This window comes from Ambystoma mexicanum, chromosome 14 (assembly GCF_040938575.1).
Source record: "Ambystoma mexicanum isolate Mex_15411 chromosome 14, UKY_AmexF1_1, whole genome shotgun sequence".
NCBI classification, from domain to species: Eukaryota; Metazoa; Chordata; class Amphibia; order Caudata; family Ambystomatidae; genus Ambystoma; species Ambystoma mexicanum.
The window spans coordinates 480,698,002-480,717,279 of NC_090940.1; the positions used below are offsets into that span (position 1 = coordinate 480,698,002).

Here is a 19,278-nt window from a genome sequence, read left to right on the forward strand (position 1 = left end):
CTCCTTAACAGGTTCCACAATAAGCACACAGTGAAACAGTCAAAGAACACACTTATAAGGGTATAAAAATACTTGAGGGCAGATACCACAGTGAAAAATTACTAACACACAACACTATTAATGGATACTGTTGGATATGATTTTCATATTTGATAAATCTTCCTGACCTGTGATAACCCCAGAACCTTTTGCTTGGACTTAGCAATTATTTTATCTTTTCCCCCTCTCACCTAATCTTTTTCTCTTTTTATGGGTGACCTTTTTTATGTCTATCAATAGTGTATGGTTGGAGTTAGTTTCCTATAACATTTGAGTTTAGGCTGGGTTGCCCCTTTGGGCTTCCCTTTGTAATTTCTCTTTAATGTATTTGGGTGAAAGACTACCCCTTGGGAGCAAAGAGGATTGCTATTCTCTTTACATTTTATATGGTGAGCCAGCACACCCCACCTTATGTGGAGTGCTGGGGGTTAGTGTGTATCCCCTTGCTTACCTGTAATGTTTTTGTTACCATTGCAAGTTTACTTGAATGGCTGGTGAGTGTTTTTACCTTAGTGACCTTTTAATCTTACTTGCAGGCTGTTAAAAATAAGCCCTGGTAATACACAGAAGAACCACCATTGTGTTGGAATGTTGGGTTCCTTCTTCTACATCATTTTTAAGTATCCTTGTTGTTTCTGAGGTCTTCCCCTGCCATTCTAGGTGGGAACCACCTCAGTAGAATTTCTGTTTTAGGCTGCAATACTTTGTATTCCCCGCCTAGGCTCTAGAGTGTTTGAGAAGGCAGGAACTGAGGGAGGAGTCCAAAACTCTGCAGCCTTTTGTCTTTCACCTTGCCTGAAAGGAACAATCTCCCAGCAGGAGGCTGACTGGCCTGAATGGACAGCTAGTCGGCCCCTTTCTGTAAACTGCAGGGAGAGATTGCAGAATTTCTGCTGTTTCTGATAAATACTCCAAACACCTGTGCTACTGACAAGTTGACCACTGGATCTGAAACCGGAGAGGAAGAGGGTAAACTGACATCTCTAGTGATTTGTCAGTGACTGGAGAGCCTGCTATGTAACTGTAGCCTGATGCGACCCTTCCTACCACTCCCCCTCGGGGTCCCGAATGCGATTGCTCCTACCCAAAGGCTAGTGAGATCCACTAGTCTCAAGATGACCTACATTTTTAACCATCCCACGACATGCTTTGACCTTGCTGGGCTGCAAACCGCCAAACCCCTGGGGCCTTGACCTTGAGTGCGGTGCATGGTCTTTCGGAAAACCGAATCCGTCCGAAACTTTGGACTCCTGCTGGATCTCCAGAGACAGGAATCGAATCTCTGAAGTTCCCTCACCAGAGTGCAGGACTGAGAGAATGAAGAGAAACCGACCAACAATATTAGTTCTTCATCTGGTTTCTTTAAAAAGGCACCAAATCCACACAGCCGCGGGAATCTGCGAAGAAAACATTGCTGGAAGACTCCACTGACGACTGCTGCTGCAAGTTCCCATCCAGTGTCCAGTTCGATCGTCTCCAAACTAAGAATCCAGGGGCCGTGTCCTGTGCTGCTGCATCCTGAAGGCATCCACCCAGAAGCTCTTCTTTTCTCCTAAGGTACTGTGTAGGCGTGGGCAATACTTAATGTCTGGTGTGCATCCTGTGAGGTTGTGTGGGTGATTCGTGTGGTTGTGAGTTTGCCCATACCACTTGCCCAGGAACACATATAGGGAGCCTTCTGAGAAGTCCCTGAACACTTTTAACTAACTCTGAAAGTGAGAAGACGATACCCTCTGGAACTTTCCTGCAGCTGAACCCCATCTCAACCTTCCTACAGCTGGCACCTAGACCACTAGGGTCCCTCTTCTACCTGTGAGAGAAATCATGCAATAGACTAGGGAAGCACTGGTAAAGAAAAGGATTCTGCCTTCAAAGTAGAACAAGTGTAAAATAACTTACTTGCTGAAGAAGTTAGTGTGTTAACTGTATTTCAAAGGGATTGGGTCCCCCGATGTATTCGAGATCTATGACAGCAATCACCACAGCTGTGCTGCTTCGGATAATCTTTCGGTGTCTGCGTCCTGCCTCGAGGACGTCGATACGCCGCACTCGAGGATCTCCTCCAACAGCCGACGTCACTGGATGTTATAAGTAGGACGCCCTCAGTTCCTTTTTTTCCGCGAACGTGTTAGCTTCGGAGATCTCGGCGCGCCTCGAATCTTTGAAGTTTCTGTTCTTTCGGTTCTTCGAACCTGTTAGTTTGTGAGATGTTTTCGAGATGTCTTGTTCTTGAAGCCCAGACGCAGGGTGGAAGAAGTGTGGGGACTGCGGGTCCAAGATGTCGGTGACGGACTCGCACAACACCTGCCTCTGGTGCCTTGGGGAGACCCATGACACGGATGATTGTGTCGACTGCCAGTCGCTTACGTCCAAAGCCTTGCGGGAGTGCATGAAGAAACTGTCGGTCGGTAAGGTGTCCAAACCCCGGAAGTCGAGGTCCACGGGGCTTTCGACGGATGATTCGAGGGGCGACTCTCCGCATCGTCGTCGGAAGTCCAGTGGGTCTCGGTCCCGGAGTGGGTCCCTCCGCTTCTCTGCCTCTTTGAGGCACTCCCGGAAGCGCTGTCATCGGTTGCCTTCCCCGTCCTTGTCCGAGGACTCCGCCCGTCGGTGGGTCGCTTAGCCCACCAAGCATGCGACTCCGGAGCAATGGGCTTCCTTCGGTAAGAAAATGCTAGCGATTCTCGAATCGCAGGGCACTGGTCCATCCGCGCCTCCGAGTGGGGTCGGGCGTGATTGGACTAGAGACACCGCTCGTACGCCTTCGGGCTCGGGTGGTCGTCACGATTCGCGCGAATGGTCCCGCTGGGACAAGGGAAATCGTTCTAGTTATGCCCGTTCCAGGTCCCGGTCCTCGACGCGCTCGAGACCGTATGTACCTGTGATGTCTTCGAAGAAGACGTCAACGCCGAGGTCGTCGAGGGACTCTCTCGAGGCTCCACCTTTGAGGATGTCGTCGATGCCATTGGCGCCCAGGCTGTCGAAGGACACGCTCGGGGCTCCTTCCTCGAGGTCTGTGTCGGCGCTGTCGATGCTGTCGGCGCCGCGTTCGACGCCGATTCACTCAACGGCCTTGACGCCTTTCGACGCCTTTCGACGCTTTTCGACGGGGGTGCCCCGGGGTATGGTGGAACCCCCTAGAAAGGCTCTGGCCAAGGCCAAGCATGGCTTTGATCCCCATTCTGTGCTCACTTTCCACCATCTTGAGTACATTTCGGAGGTGGATGAGGTCTCTGATGATGGCATGGTTCCTGATAAAGTGCCAGATGAGATTCTCTCGTCTAGTCAGTTTGTGGACCTGCGTCGGTCCCTGCACGACGCCAGTGGTCTGGACACCTCTCAGGAGGTGGAAGGCCTGAGCCTGGCACCCATGCCGACTCCTCGTACTGGCGCCTTATGTCTAGGGTCACCGAGTACTTGGGGTGGTCTGATCCCCCAGGGGATTTTCTTCTGGATGACCTCACGTATATCCTCGACCAAGGTCCACCAACTGACCCGGTACTGCTGTTCCATATGGCTCTACAGAGGAGGGTGCCGGCGGCTTGGACTGCTCCGGAGAGTCTCCCGGCAGTGGGCAAGTCTTTGCTGTGAAAATACCGCCCAGCCAGTAGCGACCCCTGCTACTTGACCAAGCACCCCACTCCGGAGAGTTTGGTGGTGCAGACGGCTATCGCCCCAGCAAAGCAGGCGTCGTATCCTACCATCCCTCCTGATGGGGACGACAAGCGTTTTGATGGTTGGGCGAAGAAAGTGTTTTCTTCAGGGGGTATGGCTCTTCAGGCTGCCAGCTCCGTATGTGCCTTGTCACGTTTCACGCACCCTCTGGAACTGTTTCCTTAGCGGCTGAATATATTCCCGAAGGGGACGACCGGGATGGTTTCCTTGCTATGGTTCAGGATGGCAAGGATGCCATGTGTGAGGCCATTCAGTCTGGTTTGGACATGGCAGATTGCGTCAGCCAGTCCATGGCGACAAGCACCGTAATACGCAGGTTTGCGTGGTTGCGTAAGTCGGGGTTTGCGCCTGATGTGCAGGCCCGGCTCCTCAACATGCCCTTTGGCTGGGAACGCCTTTTTGGCAGCAAGGCTGACAAGAGCCTTGAAAGTTTGCAGACCTCCAAAGCTGCAGCAAAGTCATTGGGCGCTGCAGTTCGACAACCTACGCCTTTTCGTCCTAGAGGACAGCAATGGAGGGGAGGTTCCTTTCGTTATTACTCATCCTTTGGTAAAGCGAGAGGAGCTGCCAGTCAAAGGGGCCACCGTAGGAGTGCCATAGGTGGAAAGCAAGGTGCTCGAGGTGCCAAGACCGCTCGAGCAGTTGCCTCTTTGACCTCAGGCAACGCCGCAGCCGCTTCAGGTCTGTCATGAGGCCATGTCCCACGGTTCGCCGGTTGGGGGAAGGCTGGTGCAGCATCTTGTCGAATGGCGTGAACTTCAGATGTGTGGGTTCTTGAGATCATAGCCCACGGCTACTGTCTTCCCTTTCGGCAGAGGCCTCACGACAATCCACCGGGGAATCTCTTGTTGCAGAGTCCGGATCCGCTCCTTGTGCAGGAGGGTCAAGCCCTGCTGGAGAAAGGCGCAATAGAACTGGTGCCTGTAGCGGAGAGCAACAAGGGATGGTATTCCCCTTAGTTTTTGATTTCCAAGAAAGACGGGGGGGGGGGGGGGGGGGAGATTAAGACCCATCATGGACTTGCGCGGTTTGAACAAACTCCTCAGGAAGGACAAGTTCAAGATGGTTACTCTTTCTCAAGTCCTCCAGGCCCTTCAACTTCAGGACTGGTTGGTGTGTCTCGACCTCAAGGACGCCTATTTTCATGTGCCGTTCCATCCAAAGCACAAGAAGCACCTGAGGTTCGCGGTTGGCGACTCGCACTTTCAGTTTCGGGTCCTGCCGTTCGGCTTGACCTCCGCCCCGAGGGTCTTCAACAAGCACATGGTAGTGGTGGCAGCGGATCTCAGGAAAGGGGGGATTCACGTCTACCCCTACCTGGACGATTGGTTGATCAGGGCGCGCTCTCCCGAGCAAGTCCTGGATCATCTGTCCGTCACCTGCCACTCCCTCCACAAGCTGGGCTTCTCCCTCAACTTAAAGAAGTCCCACTTGACGCCAACTCAGAGGCTCCAGTACATCTGAGCAGTGCTCGGCACGTCCCTGGGGCAGTGTTTTCCTCCCCAGGTGAGGGCTCATCACATTCAGCAGATGGTGCTAAAGTTTCAACATGCCAAGAGTCTCCTTGCGTTCGAGTTCTTGAGATTGCTTGGCCTCATGGCATCCTGCATTCTTCTGGTGCCAGAGGCCAGGTTGCGGATGAGATCTTTGCAATGGGCACTTAAGCTCCAGTGGTCTCAGTCCTCCGTCAGGATGTCGGACCCCGTTCAGGTGTCGCCCCTCGGTCGCCCAGGACCTTCTGTGGTGGGTCGTCGAAGGCAATCTGATGAAGGGGGCTCCATTTTGGCTTCCATGGCCGGAGGTGACGGTCGTGACTGACGCATCCCTCATGGGATGGGGAGCTCATGCCAACGAGTTGACAGCGGTCGTTGGTCTCCCTCGGAGTCCAGACTCCATATTAATTTGTTGGAGCTGAGGGCCGTCAGGCTTGCCCTGAAGGCTTTTCTGCCGACTGTGCGAGGAAAGAATGTCCTGAGCCTGACGGACAACACAGTGGCTATGCACTACCTCAACAAAAAGGGGGGGGCAGGGTCACTTCCTCTGTGCAGGGAGGCGATGCATCTCTGGTTCTGGGCAATCCAGCAGGAAGTTTCGATCTCGGCAGTTTATCTGGCCGGTCTTACAAACACCACAATCTTTGCTTATGCCAATGATGGTACTCGCGGGTCTTCGGTTTAGCCGGAGTCTTGGAGAAGTAAGAGGCGTCCCCCCGGAAGTCCAGAGGTCATAAATTATGCTCTGTGCAACCAAGGGGGCTACCCCCTGGCAAACCCTTGTGGGGAAGAAAACCCAGAATCGGGTGTCGATAGGAAATCCAAATGAAAGGTGTATAGTATGTCCTCTTGGAGAAATGTAAATTCGAAGCTGTAGTATCCAGGAGGAATTGAGGCCCAATGGTGAGAAGACTGGAACAGGATACTCCACTGGAACTGAGCTCACTGTGAGCCAAGTAAAAAAGTAGCAACGAAGGAAAGAGGAATAGGACTGCAAAAGAGCAGAATCGCGGAATGAATAAGGAAGCGGAAAGGTAAGTTGACAAGACACCAGGTGGAAGGAGAGCGGAGGAGTGATCCCGAAGATGGGGCAACAGGTAGAACAAGGTGTAAAGAATACAGCAATAAGAAGGTATGAGTAGATCACCAGATAGAAGGCCGGGAGCCGACATGTGGTTAAGCCGAGGGTGGCAAAAGCGTCCGGGAGCCGAAAGTAGAATGGAGCCGAGCGCGGCAGGGAGCCGAAAGCAGAGATAAGCCTAGGGCGGCGAAAGCGGCTGGGAGCCGAAAGTAGAATAGCGCTGAGAGCGGCAGGAGGAGAAGGATACGACAGATGTCGCGTAGAAAATAGAGGAATAGTGCAAGGTAATTGCAAGGATAACCTCGGGAAGGTTAGCGAGCAGAAGTGTGCGGAGCAATGCTAACGTAGAAGTCGAGTAGCAACGCAGTTACCTGTTCGTTCTTGGAGCTTATGTATGAATGAATGGATTTCAGTGTGCTTCTCCAAATTGAAAGAAAGACTAGACCTCTGTTAGTTAGTGGAAACGTTATCGAGTAGGCGCTATCTTGGATTCCACTGAATAAGTCGAGGATGGTGCATCTTCCAGTGTTTCCAAAGGCTTCTAGGATTTCTTCTAACAGCCGGAGACAAACGAGATGGCGGACTCTCTGAGCAGGCAGAGCGCAATCTCTCACGAGTGGGAGTTGGCTCAGGAGATTCTTCTGGAGATCTTTGCCCTTTGGGGGACCCCTCAAGTGGATCTCTTCACCTCCAGTGTCAACTGGAAGTGCGAAAGTTTCTGCTCATGAGAATTTCCTCCAAGAGGAGCCTTAGGAGACGCGTTAGTGGTGGAGTGGTAATTCCCACTGCTGTCTGCGTTTCCTCCAGTCCCGTCATCCCGCAAGTGCTGCGGAGGTTCGGTTCCCGGATGATCCTCATTGCTCCGGCATGGGCCCGGAGGACGAGGTACCTGGACCTTCTCGACTTGTCCATCTGCCCTCCACGTCGTCTTCCCTACTGAGACGATCTGCTCTCACGGGAGGGGGTGGGGAGGGGGGTCAGGTTCTCCATCCAGAGGTCAGATCCCTCAACCTTCATGCTTGGTTTCTGAAAGGTTGAAGTATAAGGATTGGGACCTCCCTGAAGACGTGATGGAGGTGTTTCTTTCGGCCAGAAGGCCCGCAATGAAGTCCCTGTACCGTTGCTGTTGGAGAAAGTTCTGCGACTGGTGCAGGGTTAAGAATGTGGATCCGTTTTCATGTGACATTCTTGTGGTGCTGTCTTTTTTGCTTTCTTTAGCCCACAGGGGCTTGCGAGTGGGTACCGTTAAAGGTTACCTGGCGGCGCTGTCATATTTAAGCGCTCGTCTGAAGAGCGTTCTTATTTTAAAATCCCTTTAATTTCTCAGTTTCCGAAAGGGCTCACTAATGTGTTCCCTCCGTCACCCTTCCAGGTGCCCGGTTGGGATTTGAACCATGTCCTCAAGTTTCTTATAGGTGCTCCGTTTGAGCCTTTGCATTCTTGCCCTTTGAGACTGTTAACTCATAAAACGGTATGTTTGGTTGCGGTTACTTCCGCTCGCAGAGTGAGTGAGTTAGACACTTTCAGTTAAGCCACCCTTCACTATATTTCATAAAGACAGGGTTGTCCTTAGAGTTCGTCCTTCCTTTCTTCCGAAGGCGGTGTCAGAATTTCATTTAGGCCAGAAGGTTATTCTTCCGGCATTTTATCCTCCTCCGCATTCTGGTAAGGAAGAGGAGAGGCTCCATAGTCTGGATCCTAGGAGAGCTTTAAGCTTTTATATTTCACGCATGTCCCGGGTCAGAGTGGACGATCAACTCATTATTGGTTATGCTGGAAGGTGTTTGGGACAAGCTGTTACTAAGCAGACTTTGTCTCGCTGGATTATTCTGGCAGTTTGACTGTTAACGCTTGGCGGGTAAGGACCCACCGGTCGGTTTACGGGCCCATTCTACCAGGGGTATGGCTACCTCTACTGCCCTAAAGAGGGGTGTTCCTATTCGTAACATCTGTGATGCAGCCACCTGGGCTTCGGTCCATACTTTTGTACGTCACTACTCCCTCGATTCTATCCGTGGGCAGGATCTGGCCTTTGGCAAGGCAGTCCTTTACTCCGCAATTTGATTGGGCATTCTAAATTTCTGTATTCTAAATTCATTTCCCACCTCCTTGCATTGGTACTGCTTTGGGAGTCTGTCATAGATATGAATACGTCAGAGGACCCAATCCCCTCGAAGAACAAGTTACTCTCTTACCTGGTAACGTTCTTTTGATGGGATGGTCCTCCGACGTATTCCATATCGCTCTCTCCCTGCCTTCCCCGCTACAGAATTTCTTATGCGATTGCAGCTTACGTCTCCGCAAGGCTTTGTGTGGTCAGACTGGCAGAAGACTGGTGCCACACGTTCTGGGAAAAAACTACAACTGAGGCTACTGGCGTAGTGCGTCCTACTTGTAACATCCAGTGACGACGGAGGAGGTCTTAAAGAGCGGTGTATCAACGTCATCGATGCAGACGGCAAAAGATTTTCTGAAGCAGCACAGCTGTGGTGATTACTGTCATAGATATGGAATACGTCGTCGGACCATCCCATCGAAAGAACGTTACCAGGTAAGAGAGTAACTTGTTAATCTGTGAAAGAAGTTACAAAGTGCCATTAAGTTTGTGCTTACTTTTGAGCTGCATTCTGCCCCTCAGTGTATGTTACTAACTTTGAATGTAGTCCCCCCTTCTAAGAAGTAATAAGTGTTGGTACTGTTTTATCATTGCTTAACTGAATGAGTGTAAAAGCTCACCAATAGTGTTTAACTGCCTTGAATAACCCTGTCATTCTTAAAGTGCATTATTGGGTTGTGCTTTCCCTGGTCTGCTTTATACAGATTTAAAACAGTCTTTTAAAATACTTGTCATTGTGTTGCTGGTAGCCCCTCGTAAAAGTATATAGGTCTTACTTACCTTGAATTGCTGCTGCTCTTCTGAACTTGTAAATCTGGGTTGCGTTTCCCCGAATTGCATTAGTGCTATTCTAAAATAGTTTCCTAAAGCTCTTACCTGCCTTAGAAAACTGTATTATACACTTCATAAAAGTATAGTTGGTATAACTAGCTATTAAATGGCAGATAGTTATGTACCAATAGGTCAATTACTTAACTTGAAATACATGGAGTCTTAAAGTGTAATATGCGTTTGCTTTCCCTGATTTGCTTAGCACATTCTAAAATAGTTATTGAGTGTTCCTACTTATCATTGAATAGCTTGAGGGCCTTGCAGAAAGTATGAATGTTTGAGCTGTTTTACTAGCTCTGAACTGAGTTCTAAGAAGTAATGTTGCAAGGTGTATAATTGTAATTGGGCTGGTTTATAATACGATTTCATAATGTGTCACTGCATGACTGACTGGGTCAACTACCCTTGAAATACTGATTGTATTCTAAAAGTATATCTAACCTTGTCTTTTTTCCCCAATAATAATCTATTACTATCCTGAATGTATAACCTTAGGTATGACTCGCCTTGACTTGCTTCTTGTCCTCGTTATTGAGTTGTTTTGTGTGTTTATATGATGTTACAGTACTTACTTAACCAAGAATTATCTTGGTTTACTTGTATTTAACCACCGCCTCCCAGCGGTAATCCTTAATCCTCGTGGGTCTGATATAGACTGTCTGTGAGGTCCCCATTCCCTGCTTGACTGGGGCCCTGGAACGTTTGTCTAACAAAAGGGCTACGTCTGGTGAGGGGGTGCAGGGTAGCAGGGGATCTAGGATTCTGGTGCCTTGCCATGAGATGTAGGTCTCTCGACTCTGTAAATATAGCAGTGATGAACGGAAAAGATGTGTTGGAACCTCTGTGTGCTGAAATCTCCATGATGGGTAAAGTCCTCCCCCAAATACCCTAGCCTAACACTAAAGGAAGGGAGCAGATGGTGAATGCTACTAAAAATACACTATTGACAAGTTCCTTTCCCTTGCTTAGTTTACTGGCCAAGTCCAACGGAACTGAGGGAAAAGAAGTCTCCAATCATTCTAAAATAGTCACAAAGTATTAGCTGATGGATCCATGCATACTGTGACTTTGCAGGGCCCATTGGATAGGTGGACCCTTCCAAAGCTGGGACCTACTACATCTAATCCTAGGGAGGGTGATAGGCTGAGGAAGGCCAAAGTGACTGGGAATGATGGCCCAGAGCTTCGAGGGGAGGGGGTGGGGGGGGCAACAAGTCCATACTCTGCAGGAAGTGGGCATTTTCCCTTCATTGCAAGAAAGACCAAATGGCCTAGCAGCCAGTCGAATGTTGATAGATGGATGAACCCAAGAGATCACCCAGCCAATTTACCTTAACCTGCCTAGGGCCAGTGGCCCCTTTAGTGCCTTAACAAGTAAAATGGTAAACGGCCCTATGAAGCCTGGTTCATCAGTTAAAATTGAGGAGATTTATGCTTCTGACAGGATTCCGCTCCTTAATAGATCAACTCTCCTCCAGTTATGGGCCACGATTCCCTGGCTGTCTACAATTTCTTCCTCTGATATGCTGCAACTCAAGCTACCTAAATGGGGTAGCTGTACCAACTGTTTATTAAGTTTTGCCTCCCCAATTGTGATATTACTTGTTTGCGCTAGTGTGGCTGTCCTTTACATCTTGGGCCTTAAACGTCTGTTGTGAACTGTAAGATAGCTGTGCAAACTCTGACCCACAGATATTTGGGATGAATTCCTCGAGGGCAGATTGTCTTGTCAATCGGTGGCAGGGTAGCCGAAGTCCACCTCTGTTAGTTCAATCTGCCTTGGACTATGGCCGACAGGCTTTCGAAGCAGTGTACTGGGCTCTCCCGAACCAAGACTCACAGATTTTGAGTGACCGGCCTAGGGGGAATTGACCCTTCAGGATTGCAAGTTGGAACACTAGGGGATATAGCCACTTATTGTTGGATGTGGGATTAATGTTCACCTTGGCTAAATGTCTTTTTATTACAAGAAACCTGATTGATTGATCAGTTTATGTTGAGGGATTACATTTATACCAAACCATGGCTGGTAAAGGTCCTTGGGGAGACCTTTTGGGGGCTCATTATTGGAGTGAGCCAGGAAATAAGCTCACGACAAGTGTTGTTGCGGTTGATTGGAGCGGGAAACGTCCCGGCGGTTGAACTAACGTCGGATACTGGGGATGATGGTTGGAAGATGCTGGTCATGAATGTATATACCCTCACGTATGAAATGTATGGAGGAAGTACAATCTCTCTTGGAAGAAACATTGGGTACATGTAAGGGGATGTATGCTGAGTTTTGTTGGGTGGGGATTTTAATGTTGGGTGCTTGAAGGAGAGGCAGGGTGATGAGTACTGTAATGTTGTTCACTAGTGCGTGATGTGGCAGGGGAAAAGCAACAGTTGGGGAACACAATGGGTCCTGCTTATGTTGAATGGTAGAAAAAGGGGGAATACCCCCGGCCAATACGCATGGTCGGGGAATAAAAGCCAGGCTACCCTTGATTTCTTTGTTTTTAACGCCTGCCTTACATTCGTTCAAGACCTTACGGTGATAGCCAACTATCACAATGACGACGATACTGGATCTCACTATCCCCTTAATACCCTTGGTGCCAAACCTGCATGGATGTGCTTTTATAGAGCTTAACTATGCGGGTAATCGTATGCTCTGGAAGGCCAGACGTATCCAAAATATGGAAGCGGTGGTCTCCGAGTTTACTTGTGATGACATTAGGCTTTGGGTGCATTCAACTGTAATGAGGTCGAAGCCTGGCTTAAACGCCTGGCTATTAAAATTGGTTCCTGACCAACAGGTCACCTGCTGTCTTTTAATAAAACTGTTTCAAAAAAAGGTAGCCTGCGTTCCTCTCCAGAAAGAACATGGCATGATAACCTGCTCTGAAATGAGTTTGCAGCACACGCTTTTTGCTCACTGTACCTTTCACAGATGGGAAATATCCATTTGCATATCAGTCTTTGTCCCGCCCACATTGGCAGTCCAGCACCGAAATGCTATGGCAATTCCTCTCTGAACAAGAGTACCACCAGCAACCCCATACACGTGTTTCAGCCTTGTTGGGCCTCATCAGTGAGGTGAAGCTGCGCCTCTCTGAGCACAGTTACCTGGGGGCAACCAGACGTGGACTCCCTGCTCACAGTTTATAATAAAACAGGCAATCAATTTAATAGCGCTCTCTGTGATGCCAAAAGATCCATGCACAGGGAAATGAGCAGGGAGAGGCAGTACGGGGTCTGTTTGGGAGTTGTCCCAGTGCATGAAATGTATTAAGAATAATTATAAGTGTTGGCTTAAGTTATGGAAGTGTTCTATACAAAATACGCATTGGCGAAGCATGATAAAGTGGCAAAACCAGGAACAACTGGGCTATCTTAACTAGGGCCAAAGGGTATAGGAGGAAAAATATCTTAAATTCTATCCAAGAATCTGAATGGATCACCTTCATAAGTGGGAAAGGAAACCCCTGTGTGGGGTTTCCCCTTGCCCATTTCCTGATAGGTGGTTGTCCACTGGAATTTGGTGAGGATGAGATTGAGGCCATAATTATAAAAACTCAAGGGCCCCTGATCCGAACTGCCTCAAAAATATTGTCTTGAAGCAGAATCCTGCCAAGTGTGCTAATATTCTGTTTGACAGGGTGTGTGCTTCCCAGGAACTTCCAACTTTTTTGGGTGTAGGAGTCAGATTTGCTACAGGTTATGCAGACGGGGTTTCGTCTTGGGTGCTGTACAACTCCTAATCTAAGGATCATGGACAAATTGTTTATAGGAGCTACAGCACCCTGGAGGTCCATTCTGTATACTGTTTTTGTGGACTTCCCAGCGGCCTTATATGGGGTGAACCGTGACAAATTATGGTTAAAAATGGAAAACTGGGGTTGCCCCCAATAGCTCTTGAACGTCATTAAGGGTTTACACTACAACACCCAGGCGCAAGTGTGACTGGACGATCAGGGAGGCATGACAGCCTTGGTTGATATCACAGGTGGGTAAAGCAGGGCTGCAACTGTTCTCCCCTCTCGTTTTTTTACAAGGAGTTGGATATAGCCCTAGAATTGGGGATCGGCCAATTCCTTGTATGTTATATGCTGACGATTTGGTGATGTTCAACCACACCTACAGGGGTGCAAGGGCGATGTTTGATATCTTACCAAAGTATGCTTTTGGTAATGATTTGCATATTGATAAAAACAAAGGTAATGGTGGTTGGGGTCCAAGAAGGTCAAGTGTCCCGACTTCATTACTTGTCTGAGGATGATGGCGATTGTGATGACATACCCGTACTTGGGACTAGAGAGGCGTGCTAACAGATATTATACTAAGGCATGTCGTATGACACACTTGATAGAAAAGTTTGCAAAGCAAAAGGCAGCTTACTCATTAGAAGGAATAATTACCCTATATAACCAGTGATTATGCCCCATGGTATTCTAGGCTTTTGATGCCTTGGCCATTGGGGATTTTAATTGGCTGGATAAAATTGAAGGCTATTTTTGGATATACAATCATATTGATATTTTATGTCTATCGCGCTCGTACACAAGTGTGTACACATGTGAATCCATGCTAGACAACAGTTACAGGCAAGTAACTTGTTCCATATTATTATAAGCACCACATGTCCACAGAGATAAAATACTAGCTTCAGAAGTCCATCCTTAACATGTATGGGACCTTGTACCCAAAAGTTCAGCAAAGTTCAGCAAAGTTCCATACAGTTTTGTGAAGCTGGAAAAAATGAAGGTAGGGTCTCTGGGTTCCGATGGACAGTTCCAAGTGTGAAACAAGGTAATCCAACAAGTGTCCCCAATTTTGGAGTGCTTGTGTGAAAAAGCATTGGCAAATCCAAACTATTAAAATAGTAAGTTATCAAAACTGTTAAGAGGGAGTTAGGGGTTCAGGTAAGTATCGCTACAACTCACCCCTATACTCTGATTCTTGATAGGACTTGGCAGGTCTGCTAAAGAGGTCTGGAGATATCTTTTCCTGTCCCGCTATCAGCCTCAGCCCTTGATCTCCAGGGGCTGTAGATTCAAGCACACCTCCGGTCGGTGACTAATGCCGGTGCAAAGCCTTCTAGTTGGGAAATGCAAAACTTGTTGCAGGGCCCCTCTCAGGACAGGACTGGACACAGGAAAGCATTTCGGACGATGGCCACTGATGCACTGCAACACAATGGGATTCACTTGCCGCAGTCAGACTTCGTCTCCTATATCTGGTCCCCTTGATGCTACAAACACAGAATGTTGCAGAGGTAAGTCTTGTTGTGAAGATCCCCCAAGTTCCAGGCCTTAACTTGGCACAGCGACGTCTGCAGTACGATAGCCCAAACTTCATAGGACTCTGAGCTAATGTAGATAATGAATGTTCCCTCGACTCCAAGGGTCACAGCTCCTTCGCAGGACTGTTGATCTACAAGACGGGTCTCTTCCCATACAGCAGTAGAAGTTGGTCGCCAGGCCTTCTTCCAACGGGTCTGCTGTTTCCTCACAAGTCTTGCAGCTGGACAGGTTTCCTGTCCCCTTAGGTGTCTTCCAGGGTGTCTCTAGAGTGGGAGTAGGAGTCCTCTTATTCCAAAAGCCAGGTAAGAGCTGAAACTTCTACTAGCAATGACCGATCTGGCCCACACACATTTTGGGGCCGGGAGGCTAGCTCAGGGCCAATGTGTTTTTCTTGTAAGCAAGACAGCACATAGCAACACAGGTTCAAATCCCTGCCTCGTGCTTAGAAACTGGTCCCTGAAATTGAGCATGTTATAAAAGAACAATTATTATTATAAAGGACACACCCCCAGCAGTGGTCCAGTCAGGATCACTGGCTGCAAAACTCATGCTTCTGATGCTTGTTAAACTGCTTAGAATCACATGCTGTGCATATGGTCGGACATCCAGTGGTAACAGTGGAGTATTGCATCTTGTCTCTCGAGAACACTATACCTACGTGACGTGTAGTGTACCCAAGATCCCTCACGCGTCTAAGTCTCTCCGATTGTTTTTTCCCGCCCAGCATACTGGTCGCCTTATGCAGAGTTTGTCAGACATTGCCTATTGTCCCCTCGACCTTTGGTCGAAATAGTTATATAAAATTCCCCTGGCGTGATGAGTAGGCCCATGCCCCCAGCCCCCCCAGAGCATCCCATCTTTATTTTACTTGTGCTTTAAAAAGCATGTGCAGCACACTCGGCGACTGCTTCTCCCGGCAAGCCCCACTGCTTCCTGACTCCCTGTGCCCGCCTCCCGCACCACCCCCGCGACCGCATTGGTGCTCTGCGCGGCCATAAGGAACACTCCAGGGCAGCCCCTGCGGCTAAGGGCCCCAAGGCCAAGGGCGGCTCCGACATTGGCAGCTCCAAGATGTGTCTGCAGGTGTCCGCAGGGGACGCCAACGAAGCCAGCAGCCAACAGACACCAACAAAAACCGTGAGTGTGGTATGGGTGGGGAATAGAGCAATCACTCTACTCCAGAAAACCCCCGCCACTCTATCCTACCTACCAATAACATAGACTACCATAATACTTGCATGTCCACTCTTTATAGAATTGTAAATATTAGCATGTCCACTCTTAGATAGAAGCGCCAAATGTGATTGCTAACATATGCCACACTTGGATGGAATTTCAGAAATGTGACTGTTAGCATGTGCCACACCTAGATGCAATTCTCGAGCTTAGTTTGCGCCAGGTCTGGGCAGTGACGTGATTGTTGGCATGTGCCACACTTGGACGGAGTTCTCAAACTTGGCCCGCGTTGCATCTGGATAGAAATATGATTGTTAGCAAATACCACACCTAGATAGAATTTCAGAAATGTGACTGTTAGCATATGTGACTCTTAGCATGCACCACACTTAGAATTATGAACCTAGCTTGCGCGGCATCTAGATAGAAATGTGACTGTTAGCATGTACCGGACCTAGATGGAATCCCACAATTGCAAGAACAGCAATGCCAACTAACCAACCAACCAACAATTCCATCCCTCTGCATACACCTCTCAAACTATAACCAAACAACCACAAGCTTTAAACGCAGCAATCCGCACAAACTTCACAACAATGCAACAACAAAACAAACCACACATAGACTTGCACAACAGCACTCGACGACTACAGACCATAAAACACCCCAAGTCCAGCCGACAGACCCACCGGGCCGAAGCTGCCAACAGTACATCACTACTCTCTTGCACTTTTCCAGCTTATTCCTACTAACCCACCCCCCCTCCTCCCCTTTTCAGAGCCGCCAGGGGACCACTTCGGTGGTGAAAGTGCGCGGTACAAATGACCTTTAACATCAACGCCCTATCCGTCCCTTATTTCGACGGCTGTTCCAGATCTCCGCCGAAGACCTTCAGAACTTCGACAGACGCTGATCCAGTCGGCGCTGCCAACCACGTGGCCGGGCCTTGCGCCGGCCTACACATTTGGGAGAGTGGGGTCGGGGTGGACATTTCTGTACAATCTGAGAATGCCTTTCCCTTTCCTTCCTTTTTCCCTTTTGGTCTTCGTCACTCTACCCAGCCTCCGCTATGGAGAGGAATACATTTAGGTTTTGCCCCATTTGTAAGGGCAAATAATTTCCCTGGAAAGATGAGCACAAACGGTGTAACCGTTGCTTGCCCCTCGGTCACAATGAAGTAGGATGCGTGGCTTGTAAGCTCCTCAGTCCTAAGACATTAAAGGAGCGCAAAGTCAAGCGGTGGGCGGCCTACAGGATGTCGAAGGCCGAGTTCTCTCCCGCTGCCACCGAATGTGAAGACGGCAAGAGTGACGATCAGTCCACAGAACCGGAGGTAGTTGACCTTTTGACGGAACACTCTCGTTCCACATAGTCTGTCCCCGGCCCCGCCAGGCACGGCTCAGGCACTGCTATGGGGCAGTTGCACCCCGGCGACAAAGACAAACATTTACACAGCACTAAACACACAACCCCAAGTCAATCTTCGGCCAAGTCGAAGACTACTTCATCGCCAACGGGTACATCGGAAGCTCCAGCGGCACCCACCAACCGTCGGGATCGGCAGCCCTCCCTGCAGCTGCATATGCGCCTAGCGACCGGGCCATCAAAAACAAAGTGGGCTACCACTAATATACCAGGTTCTGTCGAGACGCATCACAAGAAGACTGCCGCCGCCGCCGACGACCTGGTTAGATCATTCTGGGTCTTCTGTTTGGACTAGAGAGAAATTTGAAAACTGCATGGAAAGGCTGGACAGGTTTGTTCCCCGTTCAGAACAACCCACACCAAGCAGACCACAGGATGAGCGCCCTTCGGACCCTGTAGCAAAATTCCCAAGGCTCTTTGACCCCTCTCTGGAAGAGGATATATACAACTATGACCTAACTGAAGAAGGCATTCCTGCAGACACGCAGGATGAGGATCAATTCACCAACCCTGAGGACATGCATTATCCCATAGAGGGTTGGGAGGAGAACCCGGATATGGGTGACCCTCAACCATGACAGTCTCCACTTCCACAAGATCCTGATGCTCTTTGGATTCCCCCCAGACCACCTCCACTAGACAACACTCACCAGTGGATGATCAATTGACGTTTAACATGTTGCGTAAAGCAGCTGAACACTTCAAGATTGCCATAGATGAAGCTGTCCCTGAAGCTGTCTTCGTGGAGGACATCCTCAAGGAGAAGCCGCCGGCCAGCCAGGCTATTCCTCTCGTCAATTCAATTAAATTAAGAAACTTCTGGCTCCCTCCTTATCAACACCTGCTCTCACAATAGGTGTTAACCCAAGAATAGAAAAACTTTCATCCTTCTCCCTCAGACCCTCTGTATATCAGAAGTCACTCCACCCCAGACTCTCTGGTGGTGACTACTACAAGAAAGAGGGCAGGGGTTCCTTTGTCAACCGGCAAGGTACCCCTTGATAAGGAAGGTAGAAGACTTTACGCCCTTGGGAGGAGGGTCACGGCCACAGCAGCGTTTTCAACACGTACTGCCAACAACACCTTGTTGGCCAGCTACGCGGATGCTCAGTGGGCCTTACTACAAGAAGGCATGAGGAGGTTCCCGAACCACTACGTACTTGTCTCCTGACCACTGTCACTGAGGGCAGACAAGTCAACCAAAGCATACTTAATACTTTGGATTCTGCCGATACGGCTAGTCGATCCCTGGCTCAGGGTACGCTGCTGAAGAGACATGTGTGGCTATGGAACTATGGATTCAAGCCAGAGACTCAAGCGTCACTTATAAATAAACCTGTGGAAGAATCCAACCTGTTTGGGAAAGCGATCGACGAGGACCTCGAGACCGCAAAAAAGGAGCATGACACCCTAAAAACACTAGACCAAATTACAGAAACCCTCTACAAGAAGAGGATCTGGGTCCAGACAGCTTTTTCGTGGCCAACGCTTCCCTCAACAACAATACTCCTCGGGAAACAATTGGTACTCTCCACAGGGAACCAGCGGATACTCCACCCCGTATCACCAAAGGTGTCAGCGTCGTGGAAAAGGAAGGGGCCGTAACCCTACCCCCAGAGGCTCTCCGGCCTCCGGTTCAAACTGACCCGAAGATTCGGGTCCCCTGCTATGCCTTACCGGTCGGGTGCCGGCTAACATCGTTCCTTCAGGCATGGGTGGGGATAGCTACAGACCAGTGGGTGCTAAAGACAGTGCCCCATGGGTACTGTTTAGAGTTCAACCGGTCCCCAACATTCGGACCTCCACGAGCAAGACGATTGACAATAGACCATCTTTGCATACTTCAGGAAGTTGACACTACAAGAGAAAAGGAGCCATAGAAATTGTACCTTTGTCACAGGTAAAAGAAGGTATTTATTCAGTGTACTTCCTTGTACCCAAAAACGATCTAACCATGCGCCCTTTTTTAGATCTGCGCCCAGCGAACAAATTTATAAAGCCACAAAAGTTCTGCATGGTCACTCTGCAGGAAGTAATTCCCCTGCTATCACAGGAGGATTACATGGCAACACTGGACATGAAAGATGCATACTTTCATATTTCAATGTTCCAGCGCACAGAAAATACCTCAGATTTATGATACAAGACAAGCATTATC

General features: G+C 49.1%; 1 protein-coding gene across 3 annotated transcripts in view; it reads left to right on the top strand.

Moving 5' to 3' along the window:
• PAPOLA (poly(A) polymerase alpha) overlaps window positions 1-19,278 on the top strand; it is a 1,157,717-nt gene that overhangs the window by 533,470 nt on the left and 604,969 nt on the right. The gene's annotated exons all lie outside the window — the stretch shown is intronic.